Below are 14,834 nucleotides of genomic sequence, written 5' to 3' on the forward strand. Positions count from 1 at the left end.
GGGGCTGCACGGGCTGGTGGGGGGTTTCCTACAGGGGGCGTGGGGACTCCAGGGCTCCGCGAGAGGGAGTGCGCCCTGGAGCTGAGCCTTTTGGGAGCTCTGAGGGCTGAGGGAGAAGTCCGGGATCCGGCTTGGTGCTCCATCCTGTTTTCCTGCCCTGCCACTTGGTGTTGGGTGACATTTCGCTGTGCAGGGGTTTCACCATCATGGAGCTGGCTGTGATGCTGTGAGGCAAATGGACTGTTAGGATGGGCTGGAAGAGAGAGGCGAGAGAGCTGGAGCTCTTCCTTTTGTGGCAGCGTTAACCCTGTGGAGCCCGCTCCCTTGGCACACCTGGGTCCACCTGGGTCACCATCTGTGGGCACGAGTGGGGCTGCGGGGCTGAAGAGCCCTGCCAGGTCTGGTGGTCCGAAGCCAGACTTGCCGTGGGCGGGCAGGACCAGGAATGTGTGGGCGGTAAAGGAGCAAAGCCCCAACTGGTGCCCCCTTAAGGGAAGGTTAAGCAGGCCCGGCCATGATGGTGCACAGCGCTGTAGCCAGAGTGTGGTCTGCTCTGCTGTGAGTTTGGGAGCTCTTGTTCTACGAGGTTTTTATTTTGCAGTTTTGTGCCTCCTGGTCACCAGTTTGTTTTTCACAGCTGCTTGTGAGCAAGGCAAAGATAACAGCATCTAAAAATAGCCCTTGCGGCTGGAGATGCAGCTTAGCTTGACCCCACTGTCGCAAGAATGGGGTCTCCCTTCCCGGCTGTGCGAGGGTGAGCCGAACTTGGGCTCCCAGATAGCAGGAGACCAGGCCCACACATCTCCGGAGCAGCGCAGCATCCATTCTCAGGGCCGGGCAGGGATACCGTGGTGTTGGTCTGTGGGAGACGGGCAGTAGCTCCTCCATTCCTATGTGAGGCCCAAAGCAACTGGGCTGGCTGCAAGATTGGGGGATGGGAGCCCAGACAGGGACCCCTTCTTCACCCCCAGCCACTGGCCTCTGCAGCTTCACATTCCCTAAGAGTCCCACCCAGCCATACATACAGGGCTCTCTCCTTGGTGCTTCAGGGGCCAGCAGGCCACTCCGCCCCCCACCCCCAAAGGAGTCTGGCCCAGAATACAGAGGGACCAAAAGGTCCAGGGTGCACATCACAGACCAGCTTCCTCTGTGAAGCCAGTAGCTGGGGTGCCACTCTTTCCTTTCCAGCAGGCGACCCTTGGACAGCTGAGGGATGGACCTCTTCCTGGCGTTTGGGAGGTGCCCGCTCTGTCTCAAGGGGGCTGCCCCCAGCTGATGGGGAAGGTGCCACATGGAATGGAGCCAGGAAGGGACTGTTGCAGTAGAGGGTGGGAGCCCTGGTCTTCTCCTGGGGGCTGGAGATTCTGGGAGCTGCTCGGCCTCTCCCATTCTTTATTTTCAAAAGCCTTCACTTCCCCCCTGTTCACCTTTTCTTTGGAAGCAAACGTGGCAAAGTCCAGCTTGAAGGGAAAAAAGCCCCCCCTCTGTTCTTGATTGATTGAACTATGGTATTTTTTATTTTTGAAAAATGCATGGGTAATCGCTGAAAAATGTAAATGCCTAATTGTCTACAGTGAAAGAAAGAAACTAAAGAGCCTGGGAATCTGGGAGGGAAGGTACAAATCCCATCACCAGTTTGCTATTCAAGATGGAACCTACCAGGTAATTCTCCCCTCCCTTCCAAAGTGAACTGTGATTTTTAAAAGTTTACCTTTATTTTCTGTAGATCATAAATGTAATCACTGGGCAAATGTTAAGGTAGAGAGCTTGATTTGGGGGAAGGAACAGACCAGGATACTGAAAGCATGTCTGAGAAATCCCTCATTCCGCTAGTCATCTAGTAGAGACTTAAAAACCAGTTGCTAGTTTATCTTTAAAATGTTCCGCCATCTTTGTGTTCCCTACAAAAGATGCAAAAGGACTGCAGATTCAATGTAGCCTAAAGGCCCAGTGCGACAGGAGCGAAGTCTGGCGACGCAGAAGAGTAGATGGGAAGACCCAGAGTGGGATTCAGATTTTACAAAAACGTCACCGACTTTGCTCTGCCTGTAGCAAGCAGAGGTCAACAATACCTCACTCTTACACAAAAGAGGGCTGCTTCCTCTTGAAGTTCACAACCTGAACCAGCAAACCGCTAGAGACACTGAGCATCCGTATTGGTCAGCAAAGCCAAATACTATTACAAGCCCCAAATCTCAGGAGTTTAACACAATGCATTTATTTCTTATCACATAAGGTCTAATCAACTTTTGGCTTGTAATGATATGGAACCTGGTCTTCTGCCTTCTTGTGACTCTGCTATCTCACAGGGACTCGGAGTCCTTCCTGGGTTCCTCTGCATCTAGCCAGCAGAAGGCAATAAAGAGAGCATGGAGGATTGTCTGGAAGTAGCACGCCTCCTCTCCAACCACAGTCTGCTGGCTAGAACTCAGTCACATGGCCACGGCTACCTACAAGGGAGATTGGGAAATGTCTGTGCCATGGCTAAAAGCCCTCCAGGGTGAAAGACGCCCCTGGGACTTGGGTTTGGCTCTGGACAAGTCATGTAGCTAAATACTGATCTCCATCTTACAAATGGTGGTAATTCCACCGGCCTTTCCTGTCTCGCAGGGATTTGGCAAGGTATAGAGATATAAAAGGCTCCTAGAGGGACCATCTGGTCTAGCCTCTTTAGGCAAGGTCATTGTCATTATCCTCATGTTATAAATCACCTGCCTGGTGTGACACAGCTAGTTTACGGCAGGGCTAGGATCCGAACCAGTTCTATGGGATATAGTTTCAGAAGGCTGGTTGGTATACGGTCCCTGGATATCCTTTCGTTGTGTATAATCACTAGAAACAGCTATTCATATTATGTAAAATCCCTGTGAGATTTTTTTTTTTCAGTTCTTAGTATAGAATCACTTATGGTCAGGCTTAGAATAGCGAGGTTACTGGTCTATGTCCTATACGTACAATAGCTCATCTAATCTTCGCGGTAACCCTGGGAAGTAGGGACTATTATTATCCTCACTTTAGGATGACGACGCTGAGGCACAGAGATTAAGTAACTTGCCCAAGGTTGTACGGATAACAGGTGCCAGATCTGGGGCTTGATCCCAGGCAATCTGGCTCCAGAATCTGGCGCTGGGTATTTAACTACACTGCCTCTCTGAGCTGGTGGACTCCATGTCTAGCCCTCTCGGGTGTGTCCCATCAGCGCTGAGCCCGATACTCGGGCTTTAATATTCGGAGTTTCCTCTCTCAGTGAGTGACCTTGAAGGTCCATGACAGGGAGTCATTTGTAAATTTGCTGAGGCATGAATTTGAGCCCCAAGCATAGGAAATTGATACGTAGGAACGCACTACTTCAAGGGAGACCCAGCCCCGATCTCCAGCTCTGACAGGCCAACGAGGCTTTTTTTTTTTTTTCCTTTAAAAATTTTTGGTCTACTCATCACTGGGTAGGCAGTAACTATTGTGCAATAATAAAGATATTTATTTCCTTGTGAAAAGCAGCCATGCAATGAGAGAGGGACTCTACAGTGCCAGGTTAAAAGGCACCTTGGTGATTTGGTGGAGGTTGGGCAAGGTGAGCACAGTCACTGGACTCAAGGTGATTGCTCATTGGGGTTGTTTTGTTTATTGTTGCATAAGAAACTACCCTAAAGCTTACTGGCTTAAGAAACAAGAGCCCACCTGTTGGTTCAAGATGCTGGAGTCTGGGATGAGCTCCCTGGGCAGTTCTTCTAGTCTCCCTGGTAGTCCGTCTGCTAGTGGGTCACCTGGGGGCTGGGTTCAGCTGGGCTGCTGGGCTGGCTACACTCTTTCCGCGTTGTCTCAGGACCTCTCCCTCTCCAAGCAGCCTCTCCGCATGGTCTCTCCAGCAAGGGAATAGGACTTCTTACCTAGTGGTTTAGGGTCCCCAAGACTGTAAAGGCAGAAGCTTCTAGGCCTTCTCAAGGCCGGGCCTGTGACTTGTATTACCGACAGAATGAGCCGGGTCACAGGCCCGGCCCAGACTCCCGGACAGAGAAATTCACGAAGGGCATGAGGACCAGGCGGGGTGGAAACAGGCCACCCAGTGGTGAAGTCTGAAGCTTCTGTGTTTACAGATTTGAGGACTCCCAGAGGTCTCAGGAGAAGCTGGCTGTACATTAAAATGCAGGTTAAATAAAATCTCTCCTTTCACTCCAGTGGAAAAAGCCTGTTAGATATGTTTGGTTCTTTCTCCATCCCCAAACTATCAAACCAGTTATCTGGGTCCACGAAAGCACTGAGGCTGTAGATGTCACCACCCAAAAGGAAAGGGAACTGAAGTGGGTGACTTCTCTTGCGTCTCCCATACTTTGTCTCAGAGGTATCAATTTTTAAAAAGGTATCAGTGCCCGCCTTCAGAGAAAAACCGAGAATAATTGCTGGAAAGTCGGTAGCATGCCAGTCGGATCAGGAGACAAGACGATTTCTGATCTCCGTCTACTCTTCCCTGGCAAGTCACACATCCTTAGGTGACTTAGCAGGCACGGCTGGCGCCCCCAGCTGCCCCCAGACGTAGAGCTGTGTTCCTGCTCAGTCTTGCACGCTTCCGTTCCAGATCATCGTCCTCAGGTCCTTCAGTCGCTGCAGTCTGCGGGGTAAAGGGCTACTTCGGTGCACCGCCCACATCCCCTCCCTCACCAGGTCTCAAGCCCGCACCAGTCAGAGCTGGGCACTAGTGGCTGACAGCTCACGGCCAAGTCCCTCTCTGTGAACTGTCCTTGACTCGAGAGAGAGCCACCGTTCCAAGGTCGCACCCCTTCCCACGGCAGCCCTACTCTGATGACCGGCCGCCTTGCCTCATTTCGGGGCGGCTCTGCAGGGCCCAGGCGGCTCCAGAGCTCCTCCTTGGGACAGGCTGCGCCTCTGCGGTGACTGTGTCGCGGCCGCCGTCTCCCTGCCCGGTCGTGCCTCGCTCCTTCCTAGATGTTGACCCCAGAAGCATTTGTACCATACTTCTTGCACACCTATGTCCATGTCAAAGTCTACTTCCAGAGAACCTGGCCTGAGGTAGGGGGCTTGTACACTGTGTTGCTTAGCACTACAGGCTGGGCTCCTGTGGATACACACAGAGAGAGGCAGGACACACATAGGTCATCCCCAAATTCTTCCAGCTGGGAAGACAAGTACTTAAGTAACAATATGAGAAAATGAGCAAACATAACAGTCTTAAGTAAAGTTTGATGATGCAATGATTTTTTTTTCCCCTCCTCACTCTACCCTTCACAAAGTTTTTCACCCCCAAGGTTTTTTTTGTTTGTTTTTTGTTTTGTTTTGTTTTGTATTGTTTTGTATTTAGGGGATGGGTGATTCATGACATTGATTATATGGTTAACAATTGCGCCTAAGTGTTCTCCCACCTGATTATTTCTTCCTTTGGGCATGGCACTGGCAATCAAAATTTATCTTTCAAATTAAGGCTATAATTATATTTTGATAAAGATCTAGCAATTCAATGAGAATGAAATTTTGAGGGTTGCCAGGAAACGGATGACTCTGGGTTATAGAGAAGGGTTTGCATGCAGAATACTAATAGGTGGTTCAGCACTCTTATCTAGACCTTTCCAATAGCGTCTGATAATGCAGGCCCATCAAGTACTGTTTCTCTCCTATTATTCTAGGAGGATAAAAGCGATGAAAGATATAAGCAGGGTTTTATGAATGAAAAGGTGATTCATTGGATGTCTTTTGGTCTATCTCACTAGAGTTAAGAAATAGAGTAATAATTATGTGGTATTGCCACAGAATACAGGAGACAAAAGCTTTCTCTTATTTCCCTGCCTCCTCTTTTATTGTAAATAAAAGCAAGATGTCCTAGATATTGGGTTATTGTTTTCTGTTGGGAGACAGGGACCTGCATATGAAATGGTGTTGACTCCCAGGAAAATAGAAACAGTGGAAATGTGTATCATGCCATATTCTAATTTTTCTTTCCCTTTCCTTTCCCTTTTATACTGTCCAATTATTACAAATTCATTCATTCAACAAATATGGAGTCCAGATATTGTGTGGGTCCTACTGAGGGATCTAAGAAAGTTTAAAGTAGGTAACCACGTATGGAAATAATAAGTAACAATACAATAGAGTAGCACCCAACATAGTATTTTGGGGAAGGGTTGGGGGTAATCTTTTTATTGGAAAAACTGAATTACATTTATATATTGAATATAACTTAAATACAATTAAACTATATAAAGGTCTTAAGGGTTGAGTTCCATGAGCTCTGAAATATACATGTCTGTAACCACCTCCTGAAATAATATATAGTACCTTTCCATCAACCCCAAAATTGTTAGTACCCCTTTCTAATCTTCCACCCGCTGTGGCAACTGTTACGCTAATTTCACCGAGATTGAATTTCCCGTTCAAGAACTTCATATAAATTGACTCATACAGTATGATTTTTTAAAGATTTATTTATTTATCTGGGAAAGAGCGAGTGAGTGCCGTGGGAAGGGCAGAAAGAGAAGGAAGAGAGAGGATCCTCAAGCAGACTCCCCACTGAGCATGGAGCCTGATGCGGGGCTTGATCCCAGGACCCTGAGATCGTGACCTGAGCCAAAATCAAGAGTGGGATGCTCAACCGACTGCCACCCAGGCACCTCTACAGTATGGCTTTTTAAAAATGTCTGGCCTCAGGGCACCTGGGTGGCTCAGTCAGTTGCACGTCTCACTGTTGGTTTCAGCTCGGGTTGTGATTTCGGGGTGGTGAGATGGATCACTGCATCACGCTCTATGCTCAGCACAAGTCTGCTTGAGATTCTCTCTCTCTCCCCTTACACCTCCCCCCCCCCAAATAAATGAATAAATCTTTAAAAATGTCTGGCATCTTTCAGCAAAATATTTTTTAAATTTATCCATGTTGTAAATATCAGTAGTTCATTCCCCCCCCCTTTTTTTAATTGCTGAGCAGTAATCCATTGTAGAAATATACCACAGTTTATCTAAACATTTTGCTGGGCTGTTTCCAGTTTGGGGCTATTATGAATAAAGCTGCTGAGAATATTTTTGAACACATCTTTTTGTGAATTCATGTTTTCATTTCTTCTGGGTAAATACAAATGAAGTTGCTTAGTCATAGGGTACATGTATGTTTAGTTTTGTAAGAAACTGGCAGAGATTACTCCAAAATGATTGTACCATTTTACATTCCCACCAGCAATTTATCACAGTTCTAGTTGCTCTGTACCCTCGTCAGCACTTGGTATATTAGCTCTCATTCCAGATATGAAATGGTATCTCACTGTGATTTTAATTTGAACTTCTCTGATGACAAATAATGTTGAATACCTTTTTATGTGCTTATTAGACATTCATATCTTCTCTTCTGAAATGTCTAGTTAATCCCTTTTCTCATTTTTAATTGGGTTCTTTGTCTTTTTATTATTGACTTGTAGTAGCTCTTTATATTTTCTGGCTGAAAGTTCTTTGTCAGATATGTGGATTACAAATATTTGCTCCCAGTAAATTGCCTTGCCAATTTATTTTCCAGTAGTGTTCTTTTGGTGAGTAGAATTTTTAAAAAATTTTGACAGAGTCCAGTTCATCAATATTTTCTTTTATGGCTAGTCCCTTTTGAGCCCTGTCAGAGAAATCTGCTTCTCTCAATTTCATGAAGATTTTTCTCATGCATTTTCTTCCAGAGGTTTTATAGCTCTAGCTTTTATGTTTAGGTCAATGATCCTTCTATAATTACTTCTTGTGTATGGAGTAAGGTTGGGGTCAAAATTCAGTTTTTTCCCACATGTATATTCATTTGTTCCAGAACCACATGTAAAAAAAAATTTTTTTTCCCGTTGAACTAACACCTTTAAAAAAAAAAATCACTCGAATGTATGTCTGTGGGTCAATTTCTAGACTCTCTGTTCCAGTGATCTATATGTATACTCTCTTGCCAAAACCACACTGTCTTGACCTCTGTAGACTTATAGTAAGTCTTAAAATCAAGCAGTATAAATCCTCCAGATTGTTTTTTTTTCTTTCAAGATTATTTTAGCTATTCTAGAACCTATGCATTTCCTTTTTAAATTTTGTTTAAATTCACTTAGCCAACCTATGCATTTCCATATACATTTTAGGATTAGCTCATGAATTTCTTCAGAACAAATGCTGGGGTTCTGATTGGCCATTGATTTAAATCTATTAGGGCATTTGGGGAGAATGGACATCTTTAACAATATCCTCTGATCCCTGAATATAGTATAGCTTTTGATCTTCTAGGTCTTTAGTTTCTCTTAGTGATGTTTTACTGTTCTTAATATAGAGGACTTGCACATCTTTTGTTAGATTTATCCCTATGGATTTGATATTTTTGATGCTATTATAAATACAAATTCCTTCTTATTCTCCAATTTTTCATTACTAGTATATATAAACACAGTTGATTTTATATATTGACCTTATATCCACTGGCTTTTCTAAATTCACTCTTTAGTGCTACCAGTTTTTATAGATTCCATAGGGATTTTAATCTACACAATTATGTTTGATAACAACAATATTTACTACTCTCTTTCTTATGTTTTATTACACTAGTGAGAGTAGATGTTTGATTTCTTCCCAGTCTTAGGGAAATGCAGTCAGTGTTTCACCATTAAATATGGTGGTAGTTATAGATTTTTCAGAGATGACCTTTGTCAGCTTTTGGTATCCAGACTTCATAGAATGAGTAGGGAAGTGTTCCTTTCTTCTCTGTTTTCTGAAATAATTCACGTAAATTGGTATTATTTCTTCCTAAAATGTTTCATGGAACTCACTGGCAAAGCCATCTGGGCCCAGAATTTTTTCTGTGGGAAGGGTTTTGATTAAGAATTCAAGCGCTTAAGGAGATATGGGACTATTTATATTTTCTATTTCTCCTGCTAGTTTTTTTTAAAGGAATTAGCTGTTTCATCTACGTAGTTGAATATATTAATCCTGTAGCCTGGAGTAGGCAGAAAGACCAAAGATATCACTTGAGGGGCTACCTGAAGAGAAGGGACTTAGGGAGATAAGGAGGAAAATCATGACTAAAAACTGGTGTGAGAAACGACATGAAGTGGGATATGCAGTGGCGTGTGTTGTTGGACATGGACTGTAACAATCTGGTTGAAAGAGAAGTTTTGGGTAAAAGAGAAATGGAGAATGTTAGATAGCTCAGACATGGGTCAATGCCACCATATTGAGGAGTTTGGACTATATATAGGCAATGAAGAAGCCTTGGATGATTTCCAGAAAATGGTACTTCAGGTAGATGGATTTGGAATGATGGACTGGTAGCAAGCAGAGAGTGACAGTACATGCAGGTCTTTTAGAACTGGCGCAGCGTGCAGGGGTGAGCACTGGCTCAGTGAAAGGAGTCTGATCAAGCGTAAAGCTGGGAAGAGTAAAGTGCTTTGAGTTTTCTCAAGATAAAGACCTCTGAATATTTATTTCCTTGAACACAACACAATGTTAAGCACCTTGTATATACTTCTCTCACTCTGTTACTGCCTCTGTTCCCATATCCACCTCTTTACCTGGACATCCAGCACCTTCAGGAGGTTTTCCATGCTAAAGTGCTAGTGCCTTCCACAGAGTAGATGCTTAATTAATACCAAGCGAATGAAGGACATCTGAAACGGACTGTGAATCTGTGAATGAAAGAACAAAAGGCAGAATAAAGAAAAACCGTATTAGTTAGAATAGGCTACGTTAGGATCCGTTAACATATAAACCAACAAAACTCAGCACTTTAACACAAGAAAAGTCCTATTTCTTCATCACACCAAGTCTGATGTAGGCCTAGAACATGTAGCCCCCAGGGAGCAGAGGAAAAGAGAGCAGCGAGCGAGCTCTTGGGGAGGTCTTGTAAGGACCAGGCCTACAAATGGTGTACACTGCTTCTGCCCGCATCCCACTGGCTAGTAGCTGACACTCTGTTATCTGGCCCCAATCCAACTGCATAGGAAGCCGGAGAATACAGACGCACACACAGATATTTGCTAAGCACTAAGGACAATTAGGATGGAGTAAAAGGGGAAACTATTATTACTTCCAGCCTGGAGAAACCTAATCCCTAGAGACAGTAAGAGGCTTACAGAGGATGGCCCACAGACCACACACCAGTTCTGCCAATAGAGCTCAGTCTCCCTGCCTTTTAGGCCTTAACAGTTACCACCTCGGGGCCTGCATATTGCTACCTAATTTTTAGATGCCAACTCCTCCAGAAGGAACTGTGAACAGAACGAAGCACTAATAGACTCCGCTGTCGGTTACCTGGTAGCTCCAGCCAGAAGCACAAATGGAGAGAGGCACAATGTGGGTCAGGGAAGGAAGTTTTGATGATGAACCTCCCGGGAGGCAGCAAAGCAGTCCTGCTCTGGGAGTCGTCTGTGCTAAGCTCATGCCAGCTGCCTACAGAGAACTCTATATCCTCTGTGATCTGGAGTCTCCTGTTCCAGGATCAAAGCAGCCACCTCGACAGAGCCTGGAATGCATGGCGAGGGCACAGCAGCCAGGGGATCTGCTGCTGGGGTGTGTCATGTGTAGCCAGAGGTGTGACAGGAGCGCCCTGTCTGCTGCAGGAGGGGGAAACAGGAGAAAGAAGGTTGCCTCTCAGGGTTGGGCTGTGGTTCCTGTTTGGTTTTCGGAGTTGGTATGAGGGTCCGAGATGACGAAGGCCGAGCAAACGGCTCAAAGTCTGACACATAGTGGGTTCTCAGGAAGAGGTGCTGTTGTTGATCGTGATGATGGAGGACAGGGGAAACTAAGTCTGCCATCTTAAAAAAGAATTGGGGGGAGGCACTGCAGAGAGCCTGTTGCTTCCCCCACTGGAAGCCACCTCCCTAAGCTGTGGCAGCTTAAGCTGTGGACTGTGTCCCCGCTCCCAGGCACCAAGCAGTGGTAGATCCATTTAAACAGAGTGAAATAACAAATGCAAATAAAATGGCAAGACTCTCAGAAAATGAGCCGCCAGAGAGATGAGAAGTGAACCAACCGCAGGAAATCATGAAAGACAGGGCTAAAAAACATACGGTAACTATAAATGAAGAAAGTAAGAAAGCCATTTTCTACTGCTCTTTTCCTCACTCATTCTGTTCCTGCACCCGGGCTTTGCTGTTACTCAAGCGCTCAAACATGATCCCACCTCGGCTAGGATAGCTTCTTCCTTCTCTTCCCCTGCTTAGCTGCCTGCTTCTCGGGATTAGGTATGTGCTCCGGTGGCACCTTTGAGAGAAGCCTGCCCTCACTGCCCATCTTAGTTTGAGTTCCCCTGGAAGCAGACCCTGAGACAAGGGTTGGAGTACAAGTGGTTTACTTGTGCGGGCAAGCCCAGCAGCACCTGTTGCGGAGTGGGGAGGAGAGAGGAGGGAACAAATCTTAAGACGCGCTCGCGAGCGCCCGTAGAGCAGCTGGAACTCAGTCCTGCTGAGGACATCCAGGAGGGGTGGAGACCGCACTTCTGTTAGCTTAACCTCAGAGCAGAGTATCTGGAATTGTGGAGGGCTGCCCCCAGGGGCATGAATTCTCTCATACTTCTGGCCCTGCTAGTGACGCAGCATTCTACTGTCCCCAGGAGAAAAAACACCCCCAGACGGAGAGGCTCAGAAGGTCATGGGAAGCAGCCTTTGGAGTGAAGGCCAAGGGCATGCTGGCAAGGCACCGAGCTTCCCTGCTTTGCCACCCTGCAAAACAACCACCCCATCGCTCTTGATCCCCTGACCCCCCACTTTCTGACTTCCTTCTGTGAGGCGCCCTGATATGTATTAGATCTGTATGCTCGTTATGTGTCTCTCCTGCTGGACAGCAAGCTCCAGGACGACAGGCTTCACATGTCTGTCCATGCCGCGGGGACGAATAGCACTCGGAATGCTCAGTGTTTGTTTGCTGGATGAGTGAATATTCAGAGAAAGATGGAAACTTGTTGACATTATTATCCTCAGCACATAAAAGTGTGGGAGAAGCAGGGCAGAAGTACGTTGCAGGAATAGAGGTGATTATCGCACAGGGGAGGGCCATGGCAGGTCCCTGATTCATATTTGTTGTTTTTGCTTTTTTAAAGTTTTCGCATTCCAGTTAACATACAGTGTTGTATTAGTTTCAGGCGTACGTACAGTAATTCCACACCGCCGTCCGTCCCCTGACGCTCACCAGGACCGGGGCCTCCTTCATCCCCATCACCTGTCTCACCCATCCCCCCACTCCCCGCCCCTCTGGTGACCAGCAGTGTGTTTTCTAGAGTTCAGAGTCTGTTTTTTGGTTTGTGTCTCTTTTTTTCCCCCCCATGCTCATTTGTTTCTTAAATTCCACATGAGCGAAATCATATATGTGTCTTTCTCTGACATATTTTGCTTAGAATTATCCTCTTTAGCTCTATCCATGTTGTTGCGAATGGCAGGATTTCATTCTTGTTGATGGCTGAATAGTATTCCATTCTATGTATATGTGTGTGTGTGTGACACACCACCTCTTCTTTATCCACGCACCAACTGGTGGACACTTGGGTTGCTTCTGTTATCTTGGCTGTTGTAAAAAAAGGCTGCCGCAAACATAAGGGTGCACGTATCCCTTTGAATTAGTGTTCTTGTATGCTTCAGGTAAATTCCTGGTAGTGCAATTGCTGGATCATAGGGTAGTCCTTTTTTTAACTTTCTGAGGAACCTCCATACTGTCTTCCACAGTGGCTGCACCCGTTTGCATTCCCACCAGCAGTGAAAGAGGGTTCCTCTTCCTCCACATCCTCAACACCTGCTGTTTCTTACATTGTTGGTTTTAGAAATTCTGACACGTGTGATGTACATCTCATTGTGGTTTTGATTTGCATGTCCCTGATGATGAGTGATGTGGAGCATCTTTTCATGTGTCTGTTGGCCATCTGGATGTCTTCTTTGGAGAAATATCTGTTCATGTCTTCTGCCCATTTTTTTCCACTGGATTGTTTGGTTTTCGGTGTTGGTAAGTTCTTTATATATTTTGGATACTAAACCTTTATTGGATCTGTCATTTGCAAATATCTTCTCCCATTCCACGGGTTGCCTTTTAGTTCTGTTGATTGTTTCTTTCACTGTGCAGAAGCTTTTTATTTTGATCTAGTCCCAATAGTGTATTTTTGCTTTTGTGCCCATTTTGTTTTTGCTTTTTAATGCGTAAACAGTGAAGACTAGAGAATGATTCTAGTTTCTTGGTCTGATTTTCCTGGGTACTCAAGGATTTCATTCTTGTCATGGCCATGATAGCTATAACTTTTACCCCAGATACCAAATGGAAGAAAACCACCACCAACAAGCATTTCTTTATAGGATGGAAAATGTATCATACCCATAAAGGTCAAGCTGGTCTTGGTCTGTTAGAGAGCCCAGGCCCTCACCCAAGACAACAGTGAAAGCAGTGTGACGGGGACTGAGAGAGGAGGAGGGCTAAGACTGATGAAGTGCCGTCCAGGGAAGAAGGTGGCAAAGGAAGGGCTTGACAAGTTTGAGTCCTCACTAGCAGCTGCACATTCAACTGGGATTTTCTCAATTTTTGATATGAGCCTTTTGAGGTGTATCCAAACAAACGCAACGTACTCCAGAGCCCCACATCCACACTTGTTACTAAAAAGGCCCTGACAGCCGCACAGTTCAGAACCTGAACCATCTGCTCCAGGCCACTGGCTTAAATTCACCCGGGGAGGATGGAACTTCTGGAATTTGTTACCCCTGTAATGGCCATCTGCTTGGTCTCTGTGGGTTTGCAGAATACTCCACCACAGAGGACACTGGTATTTCTGGAATTGGCTTCAGCCAGTAACTGATATCTGAAAAAGGCGTGGGAGGGCGCAGCAGTGAGCCAACGCAGTGGTGAGGGAGGCAGGAATCTGGCCCCTCTGCAGGTCACGTGTCCCAGGTGGCTTTTGTTCTGGAAAGAACAAACCTTTACCTGGCTCAGTAATAAAGGCAAATAAATGTTGTGCTTACCAAAGCTATCGGTTTGACAGTCTGTGAAGAAAAGTATTTTAAAAAGTCAGTACACTGACTTAAACTCATTCTTAAATGAGATTCCCCTGTTGTGTTTAAGCACTGGCTGCTTTCTCTCCAGTATCTTCACATCTTCATGCGATGCCCTAATACTTAATTCCCTGGAGAAATGACAGAAGGGACCCCATGAGCGCCCACCAAAAGAGGTCTGTCCCATACCTACACAGGACTGAACCTATACCTTTGATTGAATTCACTGTCAACTTTTCGGAAACAGTCCGTTTAGAAGGTGTTTTATAGGTTGTGTGAGTGTAATGAAATAATAAATGGTTCTCATTTATTACTGGAATGATCAAATTAGCCAGCTGTCTCTGCAGTAGATGAAATTCTGGCACAAATGCCTCTTCCTGACGTTGATGTGTTGGTAGAACAAGTAAGCTGACCCTCCCTGTGACTTGGACCATTGCATGGGCTCAAAACATGTCTTGGGGCTGATGTCACTGACTCATGCCGTTCGGTTTGCAGGTTGGTGGCATCTGTGTTTTCACCTCGGTTTCTATTGCTGCATGGGTCCGAGGCTCTAAAAGAAAAACAGTAAAAGCATTTCTTTACTCTTCAAAGGAATGATACAGCCCATTCCTTTCCAGATCATGTTCTTTGGCCAAACTGATCTGGCCTTGGCGTCTCTGACCAGCGAAGCTCTGCTCTATGACTCTTGAAGTTACTATTCAGAGCCAAAGGGCATTCTGAAGGCACAAGTCCATGCGGGTCAGGTGACTTGCTCTGGGGGCACGGAGAAGGCATCTCTGCGTGGGCTAGCCACGGAAGGCACTCCTGGGCGCTCCTCCACTGCCTGGGAATTGGCACCGAAGCACAGTGGAATGGAGCACGGTGCTGTGGCTG

At 45.9% G+C, this 14,834-nt stretch overlaps 1 protein-coding gene and 1 long non-coding RNA gene across 6 annotated transcripts in view; one reads left to right on the forward strand and one right to left on the reverse strand.

Moving 5' to 3' along the window:
• NHS (NHS actin remodeling regulator) overlaps nt 1-14,834 on the forward strand; it is a 335,151-nt gene that overhangs the window by 248,554 nt on the left and 71,763 nt on the right. The window lies entirely within an intron of this gene.
• On the reverse strand, nt 1,453-14,505 carry LOC116583665. Its single transcript, XR_004282828.1, has 4 exons — nt 14,276-14,505; nt 11,123-11,317; nt 9,513-9,626; nt 1,453-4,606 (listed from the first exon to the last, which is right to left on the reverse strand). It is a non-coding gene; the product is annotated as an uncharacterized LOC116583665 (long non-coding RNA).

The sequence above is a fragment of the Mustela erminea genome, chromosome X, assembly GCF_009829155.1.
Source record: "Mustela erminea isolate mMusErm1 chromosome X, mMusErm1.Pri, whole genome shotgun sequence".
NCBI lineage: Eukaryota > Metazoa > Chordata > Mammalia > Carnivora > Mustelidae > Mustela > Mustela erminea.